Source organism: Rhinichthys klamathensis, unplaced genomic scaffold (assembly GCF_029890125.1).
Source record: "Rhinichthys klamathensis goyatoka isolate OS25496 unplaced genomic scaffold, OSU_Roscu_1.1 h1tg000412l_1, whole genome shotgun sequence".
Taxonomy (NCBI): domain Eukaryota; kingdom Metazoa; phylum Chordata; class Actinopteri; order Cypriniformes; family Leuciscidae; genus Rhinichthys; species Rhinichthys klamathensis.
This window is the reverse complement of record NW_026606912.1, coordinates 3974489-3995745: the sequence shown is the minus strand read 5'-3', so window position 1 is coordinate 3995745 and position 21257 is coordinate 3974489. Positions and strand designations below refer to the sequence as shown.

The 21257-nt window shown below is 41.1% G+C and overlaps 1 protein-coding gene across 2 annotated transcripts in view; it reads left to right on the top strand.

The window, feature by feature from the left end:
* bcl11ba (BCL11 transcription factor B a) overlaps positions 1-21257 on the top strand; it is a 49204-nt gene that overhangs the window by 13964 nt on the left and 13983 nt on the right. The window lies entirely within an intron of this gene.

Below are 21257 nucleotides of genomic sequence, written 5' to 3'. Positions count from 1 at the left end.
GTTTAGTCCAGCTGTAGGGAGAGAACTCTCCCAGTTATCTTACAAAACAGCGCAGTCAAGTCCTTCACAAAGAAGCCGGAGGGATCTTGGGAAATGGGTCTCATAAAATAATATTCTAGGTTGGACAAAGTTACCGGGGGAAACGCAGGGGAGCGGCTTATGACACTGCCTCGGTTTTTAATAACGTCGTTTTTTAATGCCTCGCAATCCTTATTTGCGAAAGTTACCCGAGGCATCGGAGACAATTTATTCCGTGCCACCACAATGCCTCGTGTATTTAAATGTCTGTAATAATGAGGCCGCTGCTAAATTACTCAGTACCTCACATGATGCAAACTTCACTCCCAGACTGACTGACTGGCTGGCTGCTCGGCGTGCTCGCACAGAGAGCGTGTTGGCGTTAGTTGTGAAATATGATGCAAGCGTTCACACAGTTACGTGCAAACTGTTCCACTACAGTTCATCAGTGATGTTTTTTTTTTTTTTTTAAAGACTGACTGGTAAACGTGTGCTTTGCTAACCACACAATTTGCTAAATAAAGAGGTCAGGGTTCAGAAGTGAAAGTTTTAGTGCACCAGCAAATACTCAAATTAACCTTTTATATTTTCTATACTACAATTTATTTATAAGAATTACTTATTAGTAATTAGTGACAAACAGTGCAGTAGCGAAAATGTGAAACGTGAAAATAACACTCCCCCCCTTCTCTAAAGAAACATTTTTTGATGACTTAATATCGTTCACATATCTGTGTTGTGGTGTTCTAGAGGAAAAGATATGCAAGCGCCCTTAATTGAAGATTTTTAATGATACATTATTCATTGAAGTGACAGTCATGATACATTGCTTACGTCAGCAAAAGTTGAATTTCATTATAGTTTGACTGTAAATTATTATAGTTTAAGTCAATTTCACTTGCAATTGACACTTCACTGTAAACAAGTAATCAGTTGACTTAACTTGAAAAAGTGAGGAAACCCATTGCCTTAAAGTTATGACGTAATTAAACTTTTAATGCGTAATGGAAAAAAATTAGGTTATGTGAACTAGAGTTCACATAATTTTTTCGATTAAGTTTATCGGGTTAATGGTTTCCTCACTTTTTTAAAGTTAAGTCAACTGATCACTTGTGGGTGTTTGGACTGTTTGCATCTTTGCAAAAAAATACATATTTTTTGTTGTTGATGTAAACCTTTTAAATGACTTATTCCAGAGTATACTGCATTTTTGTTCTCAACAAAATTCTCATTTTGTAAATGTTAAAAAAACATTAGCTTGTATTTTAAGGATAAAAAAAAGTGATTTAAAACATTGTGATACCCAATTTATGTTATTTCAGTCAATGCCATACAAAATTACTAAATCTCTCTTCATTTCGAGCCACCTTTGTGGTAAGATCTGCATTGAAAAATAGTAATTAAAATGAAAGGTGTTCATTTGCCTTTGTAAATCATATTGCAGTTAGCAAGAGTAAATTTTACACCTTTCATTAATTCAGGGCTGGAGAGGGAGGCAGTTCGCAGAGAAGAATATAACGGCAGATGAAACATCCTCTGAAAGTGATTAAGACGCTTGAATGTCAGCTTGAGCGTGCGGCTAAACACTCACAGGCTGCCTTGTATTCATAATTGCCTCCCAGCAGGTTAAAGTATTCTTTTATGCTAAACCTTTCCCGTTCCATTTGTTCTCGACGTGAAACAGAAAATGACACGCAAAAAAACACTCAGCCACTCCGCCTTGAAAATAGCAGTTGTACTCTTGCTCGGCAAAGCACAGATCATTTTTCATGAATTTGTTTTTTTTTTCTCCTATAATATATCCATCTGCTAGCTTCAAGTGGAGAAATGAGAGAGAGCATGAGAATGTGGGAGATAGAGAGAGATGTGGATGAGGAAGACCACCTCTGGATCCATCAATACGATTCCAAAAGCCAACTCTGATCATACCAACATTATTTTCGTAAGAGTTCCTTGCACTTCCAGACCCTCACAGCGGCATTTTGATCTTTTCATTAAACCGTCCGTGTAACCTTGACACACGAGCACTGTTGTGACAGGTCTAAAACTGCACCGCTTCATTCCCACATGTCAGCCTCCATCACATCAGCCAGACTCTCTTTTCGGCCTCTCACGTGTGATTCACCAGTACTCCAATGGGAAGAGCCTCATTTCAGGCCTTACTTCCTGAAGTTAACGTTCCCAATATCATGCCTCATATCTTGCGGTATATTACGGGCCTTTAGGAAGAAAATCATCCAAGTGATTCTTTGTTTTTGGTTGAGTGAAGGCACTGAACGGCAACTTCATTAAGTCACATACGTAACCATTCTCTTGAGACTCCGTAATGATAACTAAACACTATGTGCTTTGCTCCCGAAACCCTATAATCAGTCGAAAAAGACCCTGTGATAAAGTATTCTGATTACTGAAATTGCTTTTAGCGATAATTCTCCCAGTGGCTTTTTCTTTATTAGTGTGTATGAAAAAGTCAACGTTATCTATGACAATACGGGACAGCCATTGAAGAGGAACCACTTGAGGGTTGAATTCAATATTTCTTGCATAAATATCAGCAGGACACAGGCTTGCTCGGCACCGTATTGTATTGCCACTTAGCCTTCTTAAGTTTCAGCGGAATTTAATTATATTTAATGGCCCTAATTAAATAAAATATGACATTCTGCATACCCTCAGGCAATAGGAACTGCTGCTGGGGGCAAAGGGAGGGCTTGGTTTGCGTGCACGAGCCGCTAGAGCCCCTCTCGTGTAGCACAGCAAGGTTAAAACAGTTCAGTGGCACAAATAGGGCCCTCAGATGGCCGACATAGCTAGCTGTTGCCACTGTGCACCATTAAGCAGTCCAAATGTGAAGTACGTACATAAATAAACAAATAAATAAGACATTTACCACCCCTTAATGCATCTAGATGGCTTAGCCTGCTGAAGCTGGCCAGGCATTTAATGGTACGTATTATTTAATTATAGATCTCCAATAGAGGTGCTGTGAACCACGGTGCATTGTGCTGAAACCGTTCGCTGTGAGGATGCCTTAATTAAAGAGCAATAATGTAATATGATCTCATGAACCTGAAACAAAAGGATTATGCGATGAGATAATATTATGCATAAATTCCTAGAATATGTATTTTTGGTTAAGGTAGACTCTGTCTAAAGTGCTCCCATTATCACGTCTGAATAATCTAATCTAATAATCGAAACTCTTAAGGAAATGTTAGCTTCCTATTTGTCTCTCTTATTTGCCTGCTGATGTTTAATTCTCTAAATAAGCTTTTGAATCCTCAGTCACTGACGTATAAATGATCAGATGGGAAGTTTGTACATTTTAAATATGCAAAAAGTGGTGAAAGTAAAGACTGTCATGCTCTGTTTGTTATACTTGTGTTGTACAGTACTCAACAGGGACGGTAGTGTTTTAAGTTTTCAAGAAAACTGATTCAGATGGGGTGTAAATAAAGGCTTAGTATTTAGTGCTGGTTGTAGTCCAGCTCTTGATGGTGTAAATGTGTGGCGATGCAGCCATGTATCATTCAAAACCTACATTGCATTTGAGGTTAGCTTAAATATCAGCATGCAAATAAGAGTGACAAATAAGAAGAGGAGAATCTTCCTAAAAGTTTTGGATTTGTCCAGATTTGGTTGCAGTAATGGTTGTGTTAATGTGATAGTTTAGAGCATTAGGAAATAACAGCTACAGTTTTTGGTTTGTTTTTGTATTTATTTACACATTACATTGACTGCCATTCAAGATGCAATTTTTATGTATGTTTAGTTATGTTTAGCTAGGTATGTGTAGGCCAATCACAAGTATGCAATTAACTAATCGGAATTCAGTATGCAAATACGCTGTCGTCGCTGTTCGATTCTGAATGCTGAGAACAAAGATTTTAGATCATTTGATTCATTATTTGATAATGACAATGTTTAAATGTATATTAAGCAGTTTGCGTTTACTTAAATTAAGTTTACCACTAATATAATACTAATACTTTAATACTAAGATTAGTACTAAAAATGTCAGTATTGAGGAAGGAATGGCAATACTGCAAACACTGTAAATATATGTTTATAAATGATTGAAAATGGCCATACAATCGCATTAGTGCTCAGTCAAAACCTCACAGCAGGCTGCATCAGTTAACTCGCATTCTATTACCATAGGAACGCCAGCGGAGCACGTGGTGAGATGGTGGACATGTCTTTTGCCGAGATGGGCCCCTGTTTCTGTCAGCGTTTCACTCTCTCTCCCTCTCTCGATCTCTCTCCACTCACACCATCCAAGCACACTCACACAGCTTTACACGTCTAACAAGTGCTGCGACAGGGGGAGTTATTTCTGACCCTTGGCTCACCAGATCGTCGCGGTGAATATTTCATGAGACATGCTATATTTATAAAGAAATTTACCTCAAACACTTTCCTCTCTCACCCTGCCTCTCCTTGAGAGTGATCACACTGCCGGGCCCCTGTCGCTTCGGAGCCCGCACCTGCCATTAATGCCGTCTTGAGTCTAGTGGCAGAACCGTTTGTAGGTGTAATGCAAAACGACTCATCAGGAGCCAAAAACGCTTGATGTTCGGGGCCTGACACTCTCAGTATCGGCATATTTGATGGTCACAGATTCATTGTGAATGTAATTTTAACATGTACAGGAATGAATAGTACTTGAGAATGTGTGTAAAAAAGACCCCGGTCTTATACGTATTATTTAACATGGAGAAATTCACCTCATGGGATGTTGAGATCACATGGCCAGTTGAATAGGAATCACATTATCAGATTATTTTATTGGACACCTTTGCTCACAGAATAAATGAATCATGCTGACTTGCACATTTCTGCTTTGGTAACTGAACATTTGTATATTTTTTTTTTTACTTTAGATGCTACATTCAGCACAATGTTAAAAATGATACTGAGGGTTTGTTTAAAGGGATAGTTCACCCAAAAATAAAAGTTCTGTCATCATTTACTCACCCTCAAGTTGTTCCAAACCTGTATGAATTTCGTTCTTCTGCTGAACACAAAAGAAGATATTTTGAACAATGTTGGTGACCAAACAGTTAATGGCTCCCATTGACTACTATACTTTTTTTTTTTTTTATACTATGGAAGTCAATAGGGCCCATCAACTGTTTGCTTACCCTTATTCTTCAAAATACCTTATTTTGTGTTCAGCAGAGGAAAGAAAATCATACATGTTTGGAACAACTTGAGGGCGAGTAAATGATAACAGAACTTTCATTTTTGGGTGAACTATCCCTTTAAGTCTGTAATATATTTTCATTGTACTTTAAGTTTTATTTTAGTAATAAAAATGTTGTGGTTGTTTTATTTCAATAGTGAGACTGCAGTGTATCTCTGTTCTCAGAGGTTTTAATGCTCTGGAGAACAATCCGGTCCTGGCTTCAGTGATACTGAGCCTGGCCAGCCGGTTCCTGTTACGTGCCCTCACTTCCTACCTATTTTTGAGGTTTTGCCCAGAAAGATTTGTTTCGGAGTTCCACTTGCAGTAGTGTGGTGCCAGCACGGTTTGCCAGCATTTTGAATGTTAGCATTTATTTAGATTTCATCTTTGTTTGTTATTAGGTATTAGCGTAACTATTTAGGTAGTTGGCTTCATTCAGGTTTCATCGACTAGCATGGTTTAGTCTATCTTTTATGTACAGTTCACATTTTCTCTATTGTAATGTCTAAATTCAATATTTACAGAGTGGAATTGAGAGAACATGCGCTGCCCATTAGATGTTTAACATTGTTATGAAGCAGACAGCATTTTGAGTACATCAGAAGATGGTATATTTTTCTTATTTTCTGCCCAGCAGAGATGAACATGCACAGTCCAGAATAAACAGATATCTGGATCCTCCCTCGCTGCAGAGAACATCTCAATTGAGAGTACATGTCCCTCTCTCAGAATCAACATATACACTGGGAGGGCTCTTCAATAAATAATGACACAACAGGCGCGGAGATATCGAAAACATGCTTCCATAATATGATGCACATGCCATTTTTTTTCAATTAAGAATCACAAAGGCTTGGCAGGAGGACGGCCTGCCCTGGTGCAGGGGCTATGCCTGAATCAATGTGCACAGATAAATGTGTGTTTGATTTTTTTTATATGTTGCTTCAGACATAGCTCTTTTGCCGGTCTTCTTGTTTTATTCCCTTTTAGTTGTTTCAATAAAGCCTGAAGTGCCACACCAAGCAGCCGTTTTGAAGTGATAATTGCCCACTTTTGTCTAGTTTCTCCATTTTTCTTCTCACCCCTCTCTTTTTTAAATGTCTGCATTAGCCACACTAGCCATTGGCAGTTCAGATTTACAATGCAGCATTTTTCTTTTTATTTACCTCATGCATGCATTTCAAATTTGCAGTCTAGATGCATGTTAAAGGGATAGTTCTCCCAAAAAATTCTGTCTTTATTTACATGCAACCCTCAAGTTGTTCCAAACAGTTGATGGGCCCTATTGACTTCCATATATGGAAAACAATACTATGGAAGTCAGTGGGGCCCATCAACTGTTTTGGTTACCCATATTCTTCAAAATATATTCTTCTGTGTTCAGCAGAAGAGAGAAATTCATACAGGTTTGAAACAACTTGAGGGTGAGTAAATGATGATACAATTAGGTGAACTATCAGAACTATCCCTTTAATGGTACTTTGAATGTGGCATTGAAGTTTTTGGGATGTCCAACCAAACATGCAAGGATTTTATTGTCATGTTATCTAGACCAGATTATGCACTTTGAAATGTGCATTAATAGTTTGTTTACTGACTTAAACTGCATGCTAAGCCTTTAAATTTCAAATAACTTGCGTTTTTACATTAGAGCGACATCAATCAATAAAGCTAAAATCTAGTGTACGATATATTTAAAGCCATTAGTTTTGTGGCCGTCATGTAAAGTAGAGTGTCTTGTTTTAGCAACATCTCTGTTAATCTCCGGTTGATTACGTGGTCCTCTGCATGTCGAACCATCCTCCGTAGTTATAACATGGCCTTACACGCTGCCAAAGCCATCCCCTTGGTGAACCAGACTTTAATTTCTTCCCTCCTGTGTGTTTAATCCACTACTTCAAAATTCAGGAAAGTGCTACCTTTACTTGGCTTTTGAAATGCCTTCCAAATCCTCGCATTTGGGTTGTGTCCAGCAGCGGCAAGAACAGGAAAAGCCAGGAGGAGTGAGAAGCCGAAAACGAGAGAGAGAGAGAGAGAGAGAGTGAAAGAACGAGAGAAAACAGTTTTAGTCATTAATAGACCATAAAAAAGGAAAGCTGCATCCATGTTCTTCTCAGCATCTTGAAATCCTTTTCAGATTTTTGCCTCGTTGCTTTTTTCAGTTAATCACTTTGCATGCACTCATTTAAATATTAAAATTTTCTTTAATCATCAAAGGCAGTGAGCCTCATGCATATTCATATCCGCATCCCCTCCACCCCCCCCCCCCCCCCCCCCCACCCCCCCCCCACGCTTCCCCCAGAATTACAGGTTCATTACCTCGCTCCAAAGCCAAACAGTCATTACCAAGAGCCAGCTTTTTAATTGCGGATGCCTGGCCATCATCGCCTTACTGCTAAGATTTAAACTTCCATAAGAATATAAAAAAAAGATTTCCCAAGTTCGAAATAACTTAACATACTTGTTATACATTCTCTGTGCCTTGGAAAAAAAGTATAGAGTTGGAGAGAGAGAGAGAGACCGAGAACGAGAGAGAGAGAAAAACCTGTTCTTTGGCTGGAGCTCTGAATATTTGTCAAGAGGCTTGACGAAAGTTGCATTTGCATAATGACTTTGTAGTTCTGCATTAATAAAATTTGCATATGAAGCCGTGTTAATTACTCCTGATCAGGCTTTTTTGCATTCATGCATGGTAATTTTCTGCGACTTGCGAGAATTGATGTCCTGGCGTCAAGGCTATGATTGGTGGTGGTGGCGCTTGTGGATGTGGGGATTTGTGTGCGTGTGTGTATGAGTGAGTGTGTATTTGCGTATTTGTGTTTGTTGGGTGGTGGTGGTGGGGGGGGGGGGGGTTGTGGGGGTTCAGAGGAGACGGCGTCGGATGTACCGGAGAGAAAGAGGAGATGGCACATTTGTGTGTTTGTGCGGGTCTCTTTATTGCATCGCTCGCTTGCTGTTGTCTCAGATATCTCCTGTAATTGGTCTAAGAAAAAGAGCAGTCATTTAAACGGCTTTCTATGTAATGAAACGTCATAAAGCAAGCAGAAGAAAACAGACCCTCAATGGCAGACAGGCATTTCAAATCTATTGTTTGGCCTATTTATTTCTAAACAAGATGACTGTTTTCTGCAATAGAGGGCTTGGGTGTCTTTTCTATCTGAATGGATGATGTTGTGAGAATAGAAAGAAAAATGTGACCGTTTACCTTCTTAATTTTTAATTTTGTGCCAGATCTTCCTGTTTTCTTCCTCCCCCATTTTTAGTCTAACACCTGATTGGTTTAATCCATCTTATTGCTAGTCTGCAATTAAGTAACATGTTTACGATTCGCTTTCTTTTCTCGGTTTACTTAGCGTCGGCTTGTGTGATCTTTTCCTCCTTGAAATCCTGATAAAATGTTTCTAAATGCGGTGTCTTTTTACTTGCTTGTGTGTTTTTGTTTCTTTAGTAACTCAGTATTTTACCTTTGAAATGAGCTCCATTTATTCAGTCCTTAGGGATTTGCCTTAATTTAAGCACATCAATTTGTACACTTTTCACTAACGTTACCTTTCCACTGATTTTTCTTTTCCCTTTGTCAGAGCCCTGCTGGGTTCAAGCATTTGCCTATGGAATTTTGGCCCCTTACTTGTGGTTTGGCAAAAGCATCACACGACACCATGTGCGTGTGTGCGTGCGCGTGTGTGTGAGAGAGTGAATGCCCTTGTCTAGCAAGACTGAGAAGTGTGCATGCGTGTTTCTTTTTCTCCTATTCTTTTTTTAAAAACTGGTGGTCTCCTTGTCATTTTGATATAGCGAGAGAATTAAACACAACTTTTACCAGCATGAGGATTCTGGGGCTGGATCCAAAACGAAGAGATATGTTTTTGAGCCAACAGATGCTCAGCATATGAGTGCTATGCTGCAATGCACAGAGTGTGTGACGGATCTGGCATACCTGAAGCCTGGCACTTTCTAAATGCTGCCATGTGTGCCATCAGTGTTGTGATAATGGCCGAGAAAAACCTACAACGAAGCTAAACCCTCAAGGGCAGCGTAATCATAACCAGTCAATCATCCAGCTCATGTTACATCCACCCAATGAGACCTTAAATGCCATAGCAAGTGATTTCTTTGAGAAAGAATAACTAAATTGTACAAAAGACATATTATTAAAATAAATCGAAATAAGTCCTAAATTATTCATTTAGGAAAGCAATTTTTAGCTCCCTTTCAATTTATAAGTTGGTTTGGTGAACTGGACACAGGAAGTTGAATTGCAGGAGGATGACAGGAAGAGGAATAAACTGAATTGTTATTCAAATAAATTCAACCCAGGTCGTATTTTGGAAAATATATGTACACAAATGTTAATATATTAAATATAATGAAGTATATTAACTAAATACACATTTCAATAGGTGTTATTCAGATATCTATCAAGGCTTTTAAAACTTTTTGAAAAACTTTGAAAACAAAGTTTTGTCAATCCAGCATTCAAAGTTTGTTCTAGTTAGAATTTAGAGTTATATGAATTTCTTTGAATTCCAATTCATTTAATTGCAATTACTTTTATAATTTATCGTTTTTGACACAGGCGAGGGACTGACAGATTTGCCATTAATCTGTAAAGAAGTAAACAATGCCCTCCTCCTGTAATTGTGAGAGTGTAATCTTGTGTGCTCTGGACTGTGTACAAGCTTTAAGAGGTTACTATATCCCACATGAAGACATCAAACAGTCCCTGTGCCACTTTGTGGCTGTCGTATGGCAGGATTTTAGTCTCTCCCGACCACAGGCAGGGAATAAACTTGTCACTAATTTGGACTGTGCGAGCTGGCAAAGCTCTGTGCACACGCTGGTGGCTTTCGCCCTCATGCTGTCCTTTGTTTTATTTATTTTTTTGCTTCTTTTATTGTCAGCAGAGATGTATACTCCACACAGATTTCTCCTGCATCACATGTGTGGAATTATTCAAGGTAACCAACAGTTTTTAAATCCTCTTAAGATTTTAGAGTTGAAGCCACTTCTCAAAACCAAATACGTATATGATGGTATTTCGTATTTATCTTCATTTGTTTAGCCTTGTCCTCCTCCTGCAGGTTTGAAAGCTGCGGTGCTATTCAGGAAAACTGAGCACCTTCCCGGCTCGCCTTTTGCATATCGTTACAGGGGCTCCATCAAACTGACAGTGTTTGTTTTGTGAACTAGTCTCCATGAAGATTTGAATTTGTAAAGCGGGGGAGATGCTGGGGACGAGAGCGTATTGTAAGCCCCTCAGGCAGGGTCTAAGCAGGCCTAGATGGCAGTCCCTGTATACCTCCCTCTAAAGCCGCTTTGGCAAAAGTGGATTGGCACCGCAAACAATGGGGCGGGTGTAGAAAGCAGTGGACAGGATGGGATTACCAGGTTAGCGCAGGTTCCTCCCAGCGTTTGCACATTCTCCTGGGCCGTTCAGGCTTTTTGACATGGCGCGTCTGAGGGAATTAGTCCATCTCGCCGGTTTAAATCCGAATCGTCTAATGAAGCCTCTCAAGCCTGGAATATTTCCCACAGAAGGGTGTTGCCATTTAGCAGGAGAAATCACCACTTAACAAAAGCTAATTTTTCCCTCTGTTAGCTCGGGAGGATTAGGGGCCAGCGGTTGAATAATACAAAGTTTGTGGATCATGTGGAGAGGTGGGGGAGAAGCTTTTAAGAGTGAAAATAAAGCCCGGTGACAGTCTATGGAGGGGCTGTTTGTTGCTATTGAAGGTAGGAAGCGTGGCGGAGTGCGTTCGGAAGGACCGGAACGCTCTATGGAGATTGCGTGCGCTGGTGTGCGCAAGGGGGTGGCACAGCTTGACGAATGCGTGTTGATCCCCTTGTTTAGGGGGTTTTAAGTCTACCCAATTTCACATGCTAACGGTCGCAGAGCAGGCCCTAGACATTCCACCCTGCCAGAGTGATGGCTCTAGCCGCTTTAAGCTGAAATGCATCCTACAATATTGATATTTGTTCCCCAGGGTCTCTCTCTTTCCCCTGCTGCCTTTCTTCCCCTTTGCTTTATACTGTCCTCTGTCTTTCTTCTTTTGAAACCCCCGGCATGTAAAGCAGCATAATGCCAGGCCTGTGTGGATATGGCAGACCTATAATCATGCTTCTCTTACAGTAATTGCTCTCGTCTGTGGAGTTTAGAGAAAGCGCTCTATCAAAGCGCTGGCTGGAGTAGGGGATCACGCGCTGGCATCGTTCGATCGTCCCACGAGACGCTCTCAGGTTAACCCTTTCCCTCGCCTTTCACCATTACAAACCAGTTGGCGTTTGGTGAGTCTGCAACCATTTCCAAACTTTCCGTCCTGTTTAGGTTTGGCACATGTCGCTTTCTAGAGTTTATTTTGTTCCTCTGCGGGTGAATTCTGGTGTTACTTTTCTATTTACTCTACTCGCAGGACTGTCTAGGTGGCAGCGTGGTGAAACTAGAGCAAGTGTCTGCTTTCACAAAGCGCCGCATTCCCCCCGATTACTCATCAGAGGCTCAGGCTTGTGCACTTAATCCAACCTCTGTCTTTATCAAAACACAATGAGCTCAACAAAACGCATCAAATTATTCCATTCAAAATGCCATAAAAACAGTGGCCCCTTTAATCCATTAAAACAATATTGCTGCCTATGGTTGAATTTGCTTCACTTAGAATCAATTGGATTACTTTTTGAACACTTGAACAACAAAAAATCGTCAAATAGCTGCGCCTTTCTGATAATTTCATATTTGACAAAAGCCGCTGTTGTTGCAACCTGTTGGAAAGCCAAAACCACCCATTAGCAGGCTAATTCATTTGCTAGCTCAAGGACCTTTTAGCTGTAAACAATGCTGGACCTCAGCCAAAGGCAGTCACTTATTGTGCTTTAATACACGTCCTTCTGATTAGAAGCAGGAAAATAAATCACTTTCTTCAGCACTCAAAGCCACCAGAGAAACCCGTCGGTTAATCCAGTGAAATTGATTGTGGCGGTTGAGTGGAGTAGAGAAGAGAGTCTTGTTATTTTAAGATGGCACCCCTGTTGTCTGTATGGAAAGGTGTTAATGCACCTGGCATGACTTGAAGGAAAAATTGAAGATGAAAGGCATATCTTTCAGGTAATTGAGCCACTTTTGTTTAGTTACCCTCTCCAGCCTCTTAATTAGGCCAGAGTTTTCTTAGAAAAGCATTATTTGCACATGGGCAGTTAGGCAGTTGTTCTGTTAGGCCACCCTGTTCACTTACCTCTAGGTCTTTATGCCATGCCTTTATGTGCAGAATTGTCTTGTGTCCCAGGTGGCCACGTCTTGGTCGGGAGAGATCTGTAGACCCCCGGCTGGGAGCATCGCTCCGTCCGCAGTCTGTGGCCCCTGTTGTTGAAAGAGGATGCCATGTGGAATTTCGCCTCTGGCGGAACTTTGGCCATCTGCCTAATTTGAAAGTGAGAGGTAGCATGTGAAATTAAATTAAACGGAGGCCAGTGCATCAGCCCAGTTTAATTGCGGCTGGAGAGTCAACTTTCTGTCTCTTTTCGCTATTCCAAACATCGCTTCCCTCAATGGCACTAACCACCGATATCTCTCTCTCTCTCTCTCTCTCTCTCTCTCTCTCTCTCTCTCTCTCTCTCTCTCTCTCTCTCTCTCTCTCTCTGCTCAGTTGGGCCAAGAAATCAGATAAGAATCGCAAGGCTAAATGAGCATCATTAAAGTTAATCAGCAAAGCTGAAATAAAGCGGAAGGTAATCGGCCTCGTCCTCAGATGGTAGTGATATCAATCAACCCTGTTTAAACCTGAGGTGCGAAATGAGTGGTGTGAAGTCGGTCAGTAAAACTAAGCAGCCCTTTTATTTAATGTTCAGCTAGCTAACTTTTTCACAATGACCTTACAATACATTTCCTTGTTAATCAGTTTTTGGTGTTGATTCACAGATCATCATCACTTTAACCCACGTCACCCGACCCATGATTTTGAGTGCCCTTGTCAAGCCGGTGTTATCTGTGCAATTACAACCCTCGACGTCTAAAATGTGTGCCTGGCCATCCCAGCTGGCACGACTCCCTGCCTGCCCCCTGCACATTTCTGCCCGACTCCCTGCCTGCCCCCTGCACATTTCTGCACACACATCACAGGGACCTTTTATAGTGCCCTGCTCTCTTTGTGAAAGGATTGTTGAATGCCCAGCTTTTTATAGTTACATTTAAAGGGAGTTGGATGCCTGGACCAGCTGGGGCTCATTATGGTATACGCCATCCAAAAATGCACGTGTAATTAATTCGCTCACACAGGCCCCCATCTTCCCTTGCTGCTTTGGCTCCCAAGACCCGCCTGGCCTCCGTTCTGTGCTCCTTCTGCACCTCTGAAGGACTCCTCTGCGGACCGCACAAGTGTCTGCTCACGATCAATAACCCGCCAGAGCAATAACATGCATGTGGATTCCCCTCTAAAATTCAAGGGTTGCACTGGCAGAAATCGCTTGGCTTTTAGTAATTTCCGGTTTTGTGGACTAAACGAGAATGAATCATTATCCTTTCAGTTTGCACAATGCCTTTATTCTCTCTCTCTTTTCTTACAGTTCTCTTTGGGGGTTTGAGACACTTTGACATTATTTCAGGGCCACTCTCAACCATAACAGAGCTGGAATCATGGGAAGACGGTCCGTTTTGGCTCTTATTGCGACATTGTTCCCAGGCAGTGATGTAAATTCTCTCAAATGAAATGAATAGCTCAGCTAATGCAATTTTTTGAAGTCCATTTTTTCCTCTCTGCTGAGACAGTGCCAGGAACCATTGCTCTCTTTGACAGTGAGCATTTTCCAGTTTTCTAGTGTCAGACTGCCTCTGTTCCAGCTCTCCTTGATGGCATGGAGTTGGGCAACCGAGTTAAATGTTTCAGCGGGTTTACCTTCTCATTTGCTAAATCCACACTGTACTTTTTTATCTACTAATTTGACTTGCTCACAAAGTGAGGGGTATTGGTTAAAGCTATTCAACACGTCTTATCCTTAGGCGGATAACAATGTTTTGCAATATGCTATCTGATTTCTAGCTGGTTGACCAACAAACATATTGTTGATGGTCAAGCCAGCTTGACCATCATAAGATGTAAAGACAAGCTGTTTTATTGCTAATCCAAGTTGGTCTACAAGCTTGTTGGCATGATCCAAAACACATTTTCAGCTTAAGATAGAATAGTAGTAAATCATTTTCAAGTTGTTTCATACCTGTATGACTTACTTTCTTCTGTCGATCATAAAAGAAGACTTTGTGAGAAATGGTTCAATTGTTTTTGTCTATTTAATGAAAGTCAAGGGGGTACAATACTACATTTTTTAAATATATTTTTTTATGTTCCACAGAAGAAAGTCATACAGGTTAAGAATGACTGACTGAGGGTGAGTAAATTATGACACGTTGAACTGTTAGAGTACTATTAGTGCATTTATCAGGTATATCCGAACAAACAATCTCTTTGAATTCAGTTCCAATAATCATAATGTGCTAGAGTGTCAATGGCCGACCAGTGAGAAGCAAGGAGTTGATATTTAAAGTCCTTCCTTCGTTGAGAACCGGGTTTTGGGAGGAGAGAAGGGGGCGTTCAAGGAGCTCTGTTTCTGGCAAATGAAAACAGATTGGACTGGTTATGGGAGAGGGCCTGGTTTCAGTTATACTGGAGACAGGCGTACTGTGTGAATGCCATACCCCCCACTACCACCACCCTTTACTCCATTTACAGTCTCTGACATGTTTTTTCCAGCATTACTTTCGGCTGTGCTCTTTTCTTGAGTTTTTTTTTTTAAGCATTTTTTTCCAGTCCCCTTTTTCGCTTGGGAATTAAACAGAAGGAGAGCAGCTCACGGCTCCTGTGATCACGCTTTCCATTTTGAGACACTTTTTTTTTTGTCAGGGAAAAAATTGGTCGCAAAGAGTTAAAATCACACTCACAAAGAGCATTTTCAAGTGTGTGGTTTGACACGCTGGGCATGCCAGGGTTCATACCGCTGAGAGTCATGTGATTATCATCATCTCTTTGACATCGGGGCCATTTTACAACTTCGACTCACGGTTATAATAATCATGTGGGAAAATGTTTTCTTTGTGCTGACAGGGAGGGGTACTTTGTTTATGCTGACTGGAGCACCAAATTTCTCTTATTATTTTGTCTAGCTGAATGCTCTCCAGACAGGGATACAAAACATTGCCTGGATAAGGCAGACCTGCCCCCCTTCGAGCATGCGTTTTAAAAACTCTCGGTCTGTCAGTACACAAACCTCTGTTTTGTTTGCTAATTGCAGCTACATCATCCTCCGTGTTTGGTCTGGCTCAGTGATTTAAATATTTCATACAGTTTGCAAAAAGGCTTTAGTTACAGTCTTTTTTTGTGTGTGTGTGCTGCTCTAAAATAACATTTACATTCAGTTGCAGTGCAGCCGGGTGCCACAGAAATCAAGTGCTTGTGCAATTAGTACGTTATTGCAAGCCGTTCCTCCTTGGTCTGAAGTACAGAGTAGGCCGGGACACAATGGCTGGCGCGATTATTGGGTGCATTTGATACGCCTGATTACATTTTACAGGTGCTTGTTAAAGCGAGCCTTTCACACTCCCGACTGCCTGATGATAGGAAGCACCTCTCGCACAGGTCATGTGTTTTTTGTTCGTGCATATGTGTGTCTGTGTGTGCGTGGGTTTTCACCACTCATGCGGTCCAACAGCCTCAGCTGCCCCTGTCTTCGTGCAGTCCATCAGGTGCAGCTCGCGTGTGATCAGGCCCTTATAAGGGCCGTTTATGATAGAGGACACACATCCTCCCCCTTTCTCCAGCCCCTGAATTCCCACTCTAACCCATGTCTGGTCTGAATCTGCTAAGACAGAGAGAACCTGCGCGCTGTGTCCTGGAAGAGCATTGTAAACACAGAGACCTTGGCCAGAGCGCACGGACGCGGCCTCCCAATCCCCATAAACACACTCACGAGTTTGTTCGCATATACTTATGAGGGCATCCCGTTGACTGCTAAAGGTTTTAATGGTGCTGTAAGTTATGTCAGTCATTCTGGAACTTATACCACTTAGCTGAATTAGACGCTGAACCTGATTTCACCAAGTGCAACATGTTCCTGGATCACATCTTTGTTGTTTAGGCTTACAACCAGGGTTAGGTGCTTCTACGTCAGTGTTATTCACCTATCATTTCCCTCTGATTTTAGGGATAACTTATGGGTAGGGTAGAGTTTAGGGGTAGGGATATGGTTAGGATTACATTTTCAACAGGAATTTTCTTCCAGGATCAACAAAACATGTTGACCCAGGAACGCGTCTAACTCGGCAAAATCAGGCACACGAATTAGACACTTATGATTGACCGACAAAGTTCATCAAAGTTGTCTGATTGCATTTAAAATGTAACTATCAGATATTCTTGTCAGATAAGAGGGACATTTTCTATGTGCCATTCAGGAAAAAAAATCTCTGACATCAACTCTCTACAGCTTAAAATATTTAGTTAGGTACTCCAGACTAACCATAACACAAGCTACACCTTTTTGCATCTTTTTTCTAACTCAAATAAGATATTAATTAATTCATTTATTATTATTATTTTTTTTACTAATGAGTACCCTCCTCACATGATTTTCTTTTTTTGCTAATACACTTCATCTGAAAGGTAATGAAGAGGGTTTTTTTTCCAGTGAGGGAGTAAGTGCATTAACAGTAGTGAAGCAAATGCTTCCAACACGCTGTCTATTTTTTGAAGCGATTTAGGTTCTGTTAGAGTCTGATTATGCCTCACATGATATCTTGCTTATTTTTTAGGATGCAAGCATCACCTGGCCTCATCCAAGCCGCAAAATGCCTCTCAAACTTCTCTCAAATTTCACCCAAGCTGGCATCTCTGCACCTAAGTGCTGGGTAAATAAAGGTGCCCAACCACAAGCCAAAACCTAATTTTTGCTCTGCCGTGGGAGACACCCACTACTGAGGCCAAGTGTAAAGTGTTTAGACAGACCGATCAGTGAGGCAGATGTTTGAGTCACCTTCCTCATACATTAGTCTGGCAATTGCAATAGCCAGTCTGAAAGTAACTCTGGATACTGCAGGAGCTGGATTTTTCTATAAATCTCTGCCTATAGCACAAATGCTTCACAAGTTTCTATTTACTTCTTTGAAACCACTTTTATATAGTTCAGAGTTTTTTTTATAGCTCTTGCAGTTATGTATAATTTTTGTCTCATACATTTTTATGGGAGAAATAAAAATAGAATAAGATATTAAGGAATTGTTGCTATACAGTAGCCATAAATCTGATTTGATTTGCATAGGCTAGATAATTTTTTCTTGGAAGAATTTGATGAGAAATGTCTGTTTTTTATTCTCTGATTTTAGTTATTTTCGTGAATGAGAGCACAGTTTTGTATTTACTGCAGGGTATACTTGATAAAATCATTCATTACTTTTATTAATTAATACATTTATTGATTATTTTTATTTATTTATGAATATATATACATTTTACAGGTTTCTGTGTAGATGTAATGGCAGTGCCTGGGCTCCAAACGACTGGAGATTTGTTACATCATAGAGAGAGTTGAGCCAATAAGCATATCATGTGGGGATGCTCCCTCTTGGGCCTGTAGACTTTGGACCCTCTCACTCTGGCATGGGGGCAGACTGAAGAGGCTGTCCAAAAATCTGTTGGTTTGTAGTCCCGTGCAAATCAGGCTTATGCTGCGTTCACAGTGGAAGCACCAGTCATGGCATTGATGCAAAAAAACATGGTACGTGCCCGGGTAGACAAAAACATGACATGAGTGGCACAAAACAAACATCCTCGCTTTAAACATTTAAACCATGATTTAACAATTATTAAAATTGTTAATACTCACTAAATGGATGAGATTATCTATAATTACCTTGCCAGTCACTTGTGATGTTTTTGTTTGATGTAGTGCCCAGAGTTGTACAGCATTCAGAATTGAATAGAGAATGTTATTTAATTTTTCTGAAATTGAATAGAGGAAAGGAGAATTGCAAATTGAATGTAAGGAAGAACAATTAAAATTATTTGAAGTCTCAAGAAATTCCGAGAATAATTTACTGAATTTAAGTAAAAACCAATCAAAAAACAAACAAAAAAAACAACAACAGCTAATTCATTGTGGGAAATAAAATGTTCTCCGAGCCTGGTAAAACAAGCAGTCTGTCTTCCAAGCAGAAAGCAGAATTGCAATTTAAATGTAAGGAAGGACAATTAAAATTATTTGAAGTTTCAATAAAGTCCGAGAAGAATTTACTGAATTACAATTTTATATATATATAAACATGGCTAATAGAAATAAAGTTTTCTCCCAGCCTGGTTAAGAGAAAAGAACAGGAAGATGGATTGACGGATATTTGTTTACCAGGGTTGGAGAACACTTTATTTCCCACAATGAATTAGCTATGTTGTTGTTGATTTTTTAAATAACTGTAATTCAGTAAATTCTTCTTCCTGTCATTCAGCTAATTCAACTTCCTGTAAGGTGTGGCCAGTGTAATTCAAATTTGATCTTCAATTCTGAATTTTGCCTAACCCTGTTTGTACCTCTGCTTTGCATTAACATGCTTGGAGATATAACCTATTTCTAGTAATTCTATTCTTATGTTTTAAACTCGCAACATTTGGAATTCTGTGAAGTTCTCTTTTGCATTTTAAGGCAGGTGAGGCTGGTGCTACTTAAGACCTGTGTAGCAGGATTAGGGGGTTTAGATTGCCCCCCCTCCCCCAATCTCATCTAAAAGCTGCCCACTTCCTCCCTCCCCCTTCATCCCAGTGCTGACCAGCCTGATGCCGGTGTTAAGCCATGTCTGTCCCATTCACCTCTAATCCTTTTAATTTGTTAACATGACACAGGCTTTCATACACAGAGCTGCTGACATAGGCCTTCCGCATTAGCTCTGGTTCCTCATCCAGAAACTACTGAAAGCATCTACCTTTTTCCACACTGTCGCACACACACGGCCACACTTCCACGCGGGCACACTTATGGTAATTTTAAAGCCTTATTTAAAAGCTGATGTTCTCCAGAGGGAGTAAATCCAGTGGACTGGTAATGACAGTTTGACATCCACCTTTCCCCCGTCCGCAGAGAGGATGAAGGGAGATGAGACCTTCTGTTCTCCTCTAGCTCCCTCTGCTTGACAGTGACCCAGCAAGCCACGGTTTCCTGACATGATGTTCAAAGTTCTGACCCACACTCGCACACGCTCCCCGCCTATCTACCGCTGGCCTGTTTTGGAATGACATGACCTCATTGGAGAGAAATTGTTAATTCTTCTCTCCGCCTTGCCACTTTGCTGTCACTGAGAGAGTTAATGAATTTAATTCATTCTGATTTTACTGAGCTGCTCAGCGTTCGTTTAAATTCATAAGAAATAATGCCAGTAACCCTTCAGCTCCGTACCCCCTCCCAACCTGCCTAATCCCTGCCTCCCCTAATCTCACGTGAGGAGATGGGCCACGGCGCTGCCACATGTACCCGGATTTCGCTCCATGCAGCAGAAGGAGAGGAGAGCACGTCTTTGTCAGTCAGGGGAAAAGCTTTTACACAGACAGTCATATAAATGTCAGTTCTCACGGTCACACACTTTTCCTGTCAGAGATGAATATAAATAACATCCTTTGCGTGAAATTATGACAGGATAATGGACGTTTGTGTTGGTTTATGGGAGTAGAGGTTTTGGAATTTTGCAAGGGCTCCCCGCTCCACCTTAAGCACAAGTTGAAATGGCTAATCACTTGTGGTGAACATGTTTGAGAACTCTCTTAGTTGCAAACTCAAACTTGACTTTCCTTTTGCTGATAAGTGGATTGTGTATTTTTCCAGTTAAAATATCTAAAAACAAGTCAAAGGCTACTGATTAAAAAGACTTTATTTTTGCAGGGTGACCCCCTTTCTCTCCATCATTTCCAGTCCCGTTTCTCCCATCTGCTTATAAATAAAATTGACGATAATGGCAAAATAAAGACAAGATGTGACATGTAATTGACAGAAAGAAGGAAAAATAGGGAGAAAAAGTAGGTGAAAAGTAGTGAAGTAGTGTTGTCCAAACTGCTGAAGTGTGTTTATCCTCTTGAACTCAACCTGTCCAGTTGGGGATTTGGCAGATCGGAGGCAGAGAATGTAAAGCAGATGTTAGCTGTGGGAAATGGCTGTGCGCTGTCCAGTCCAGGTCTGCACTAGTATGTCAAGCAGGCTGTAAAAAAAACAGCTGCTTCTAGATTCCTTTGCCTCATTTACACTTAGTAAATCACCCATGATTCCCTGTTCCCCTGCTGAATGCTATCTCTTCCCCTCAGATCTGCCCACTGTCTTTGTGGCAGACGGCGCTGTCCCCACTGAGCACTCTCCGAGATGCGTAACTTTGCGGATAAGGGCGCCGCTGCTCTTTACGGCACTAGTTCACGATTATCTCTCCTTTCTGAGGCTTTCGGAGCAGGTGTAGCTTTTCCTACAAGCGTACGTCACGTGCGTAAAACCATGAAGCGTTCCTCCGAACGAAGGGGAAACCGGGGCCAGGCGCTGGCTCTCCACAGCTTTGTTCGCAGCGGCACAATGTGCTGGGACTGATTTGCATGTAATTGTTGCCTCCGATTTGCCATGATAGTCATAAACAAGACATTAGCAATTCAAGGTGAGGAATTAGAGGCCTGGGAGACTCCCAGATCACACACATGGTAATGAAGCCCCTGGCTTAATAATGCAAGAAATGTCAGGAAACTTTCCACAAGCTGGGCGGACGGGAGGGAGGCACCCCGTGCCTTGGGCTCATGTCATCTTTGTTCTAAATGCAAATCAGTTTGTCGTGACATTGACTCTATCAAATGTGGAGCGCTCAGACACCCCGGGCCCAGAAGCGGGCTGTCAGGTCTGGCTTAGTCTCCCAGGTCCACTCTAGCACACACGGCGGCCTCTCTCGTCCTGCGCCGCCTACTTCATGGCATTTTGAGCTATCGATCTCCAACACGGAGTACTTGTTTTTGTGTTTTCCGTCTGTTTCTTGTTTTTCAGTCCTCTCACAGGAAGACGTTAATGCAGC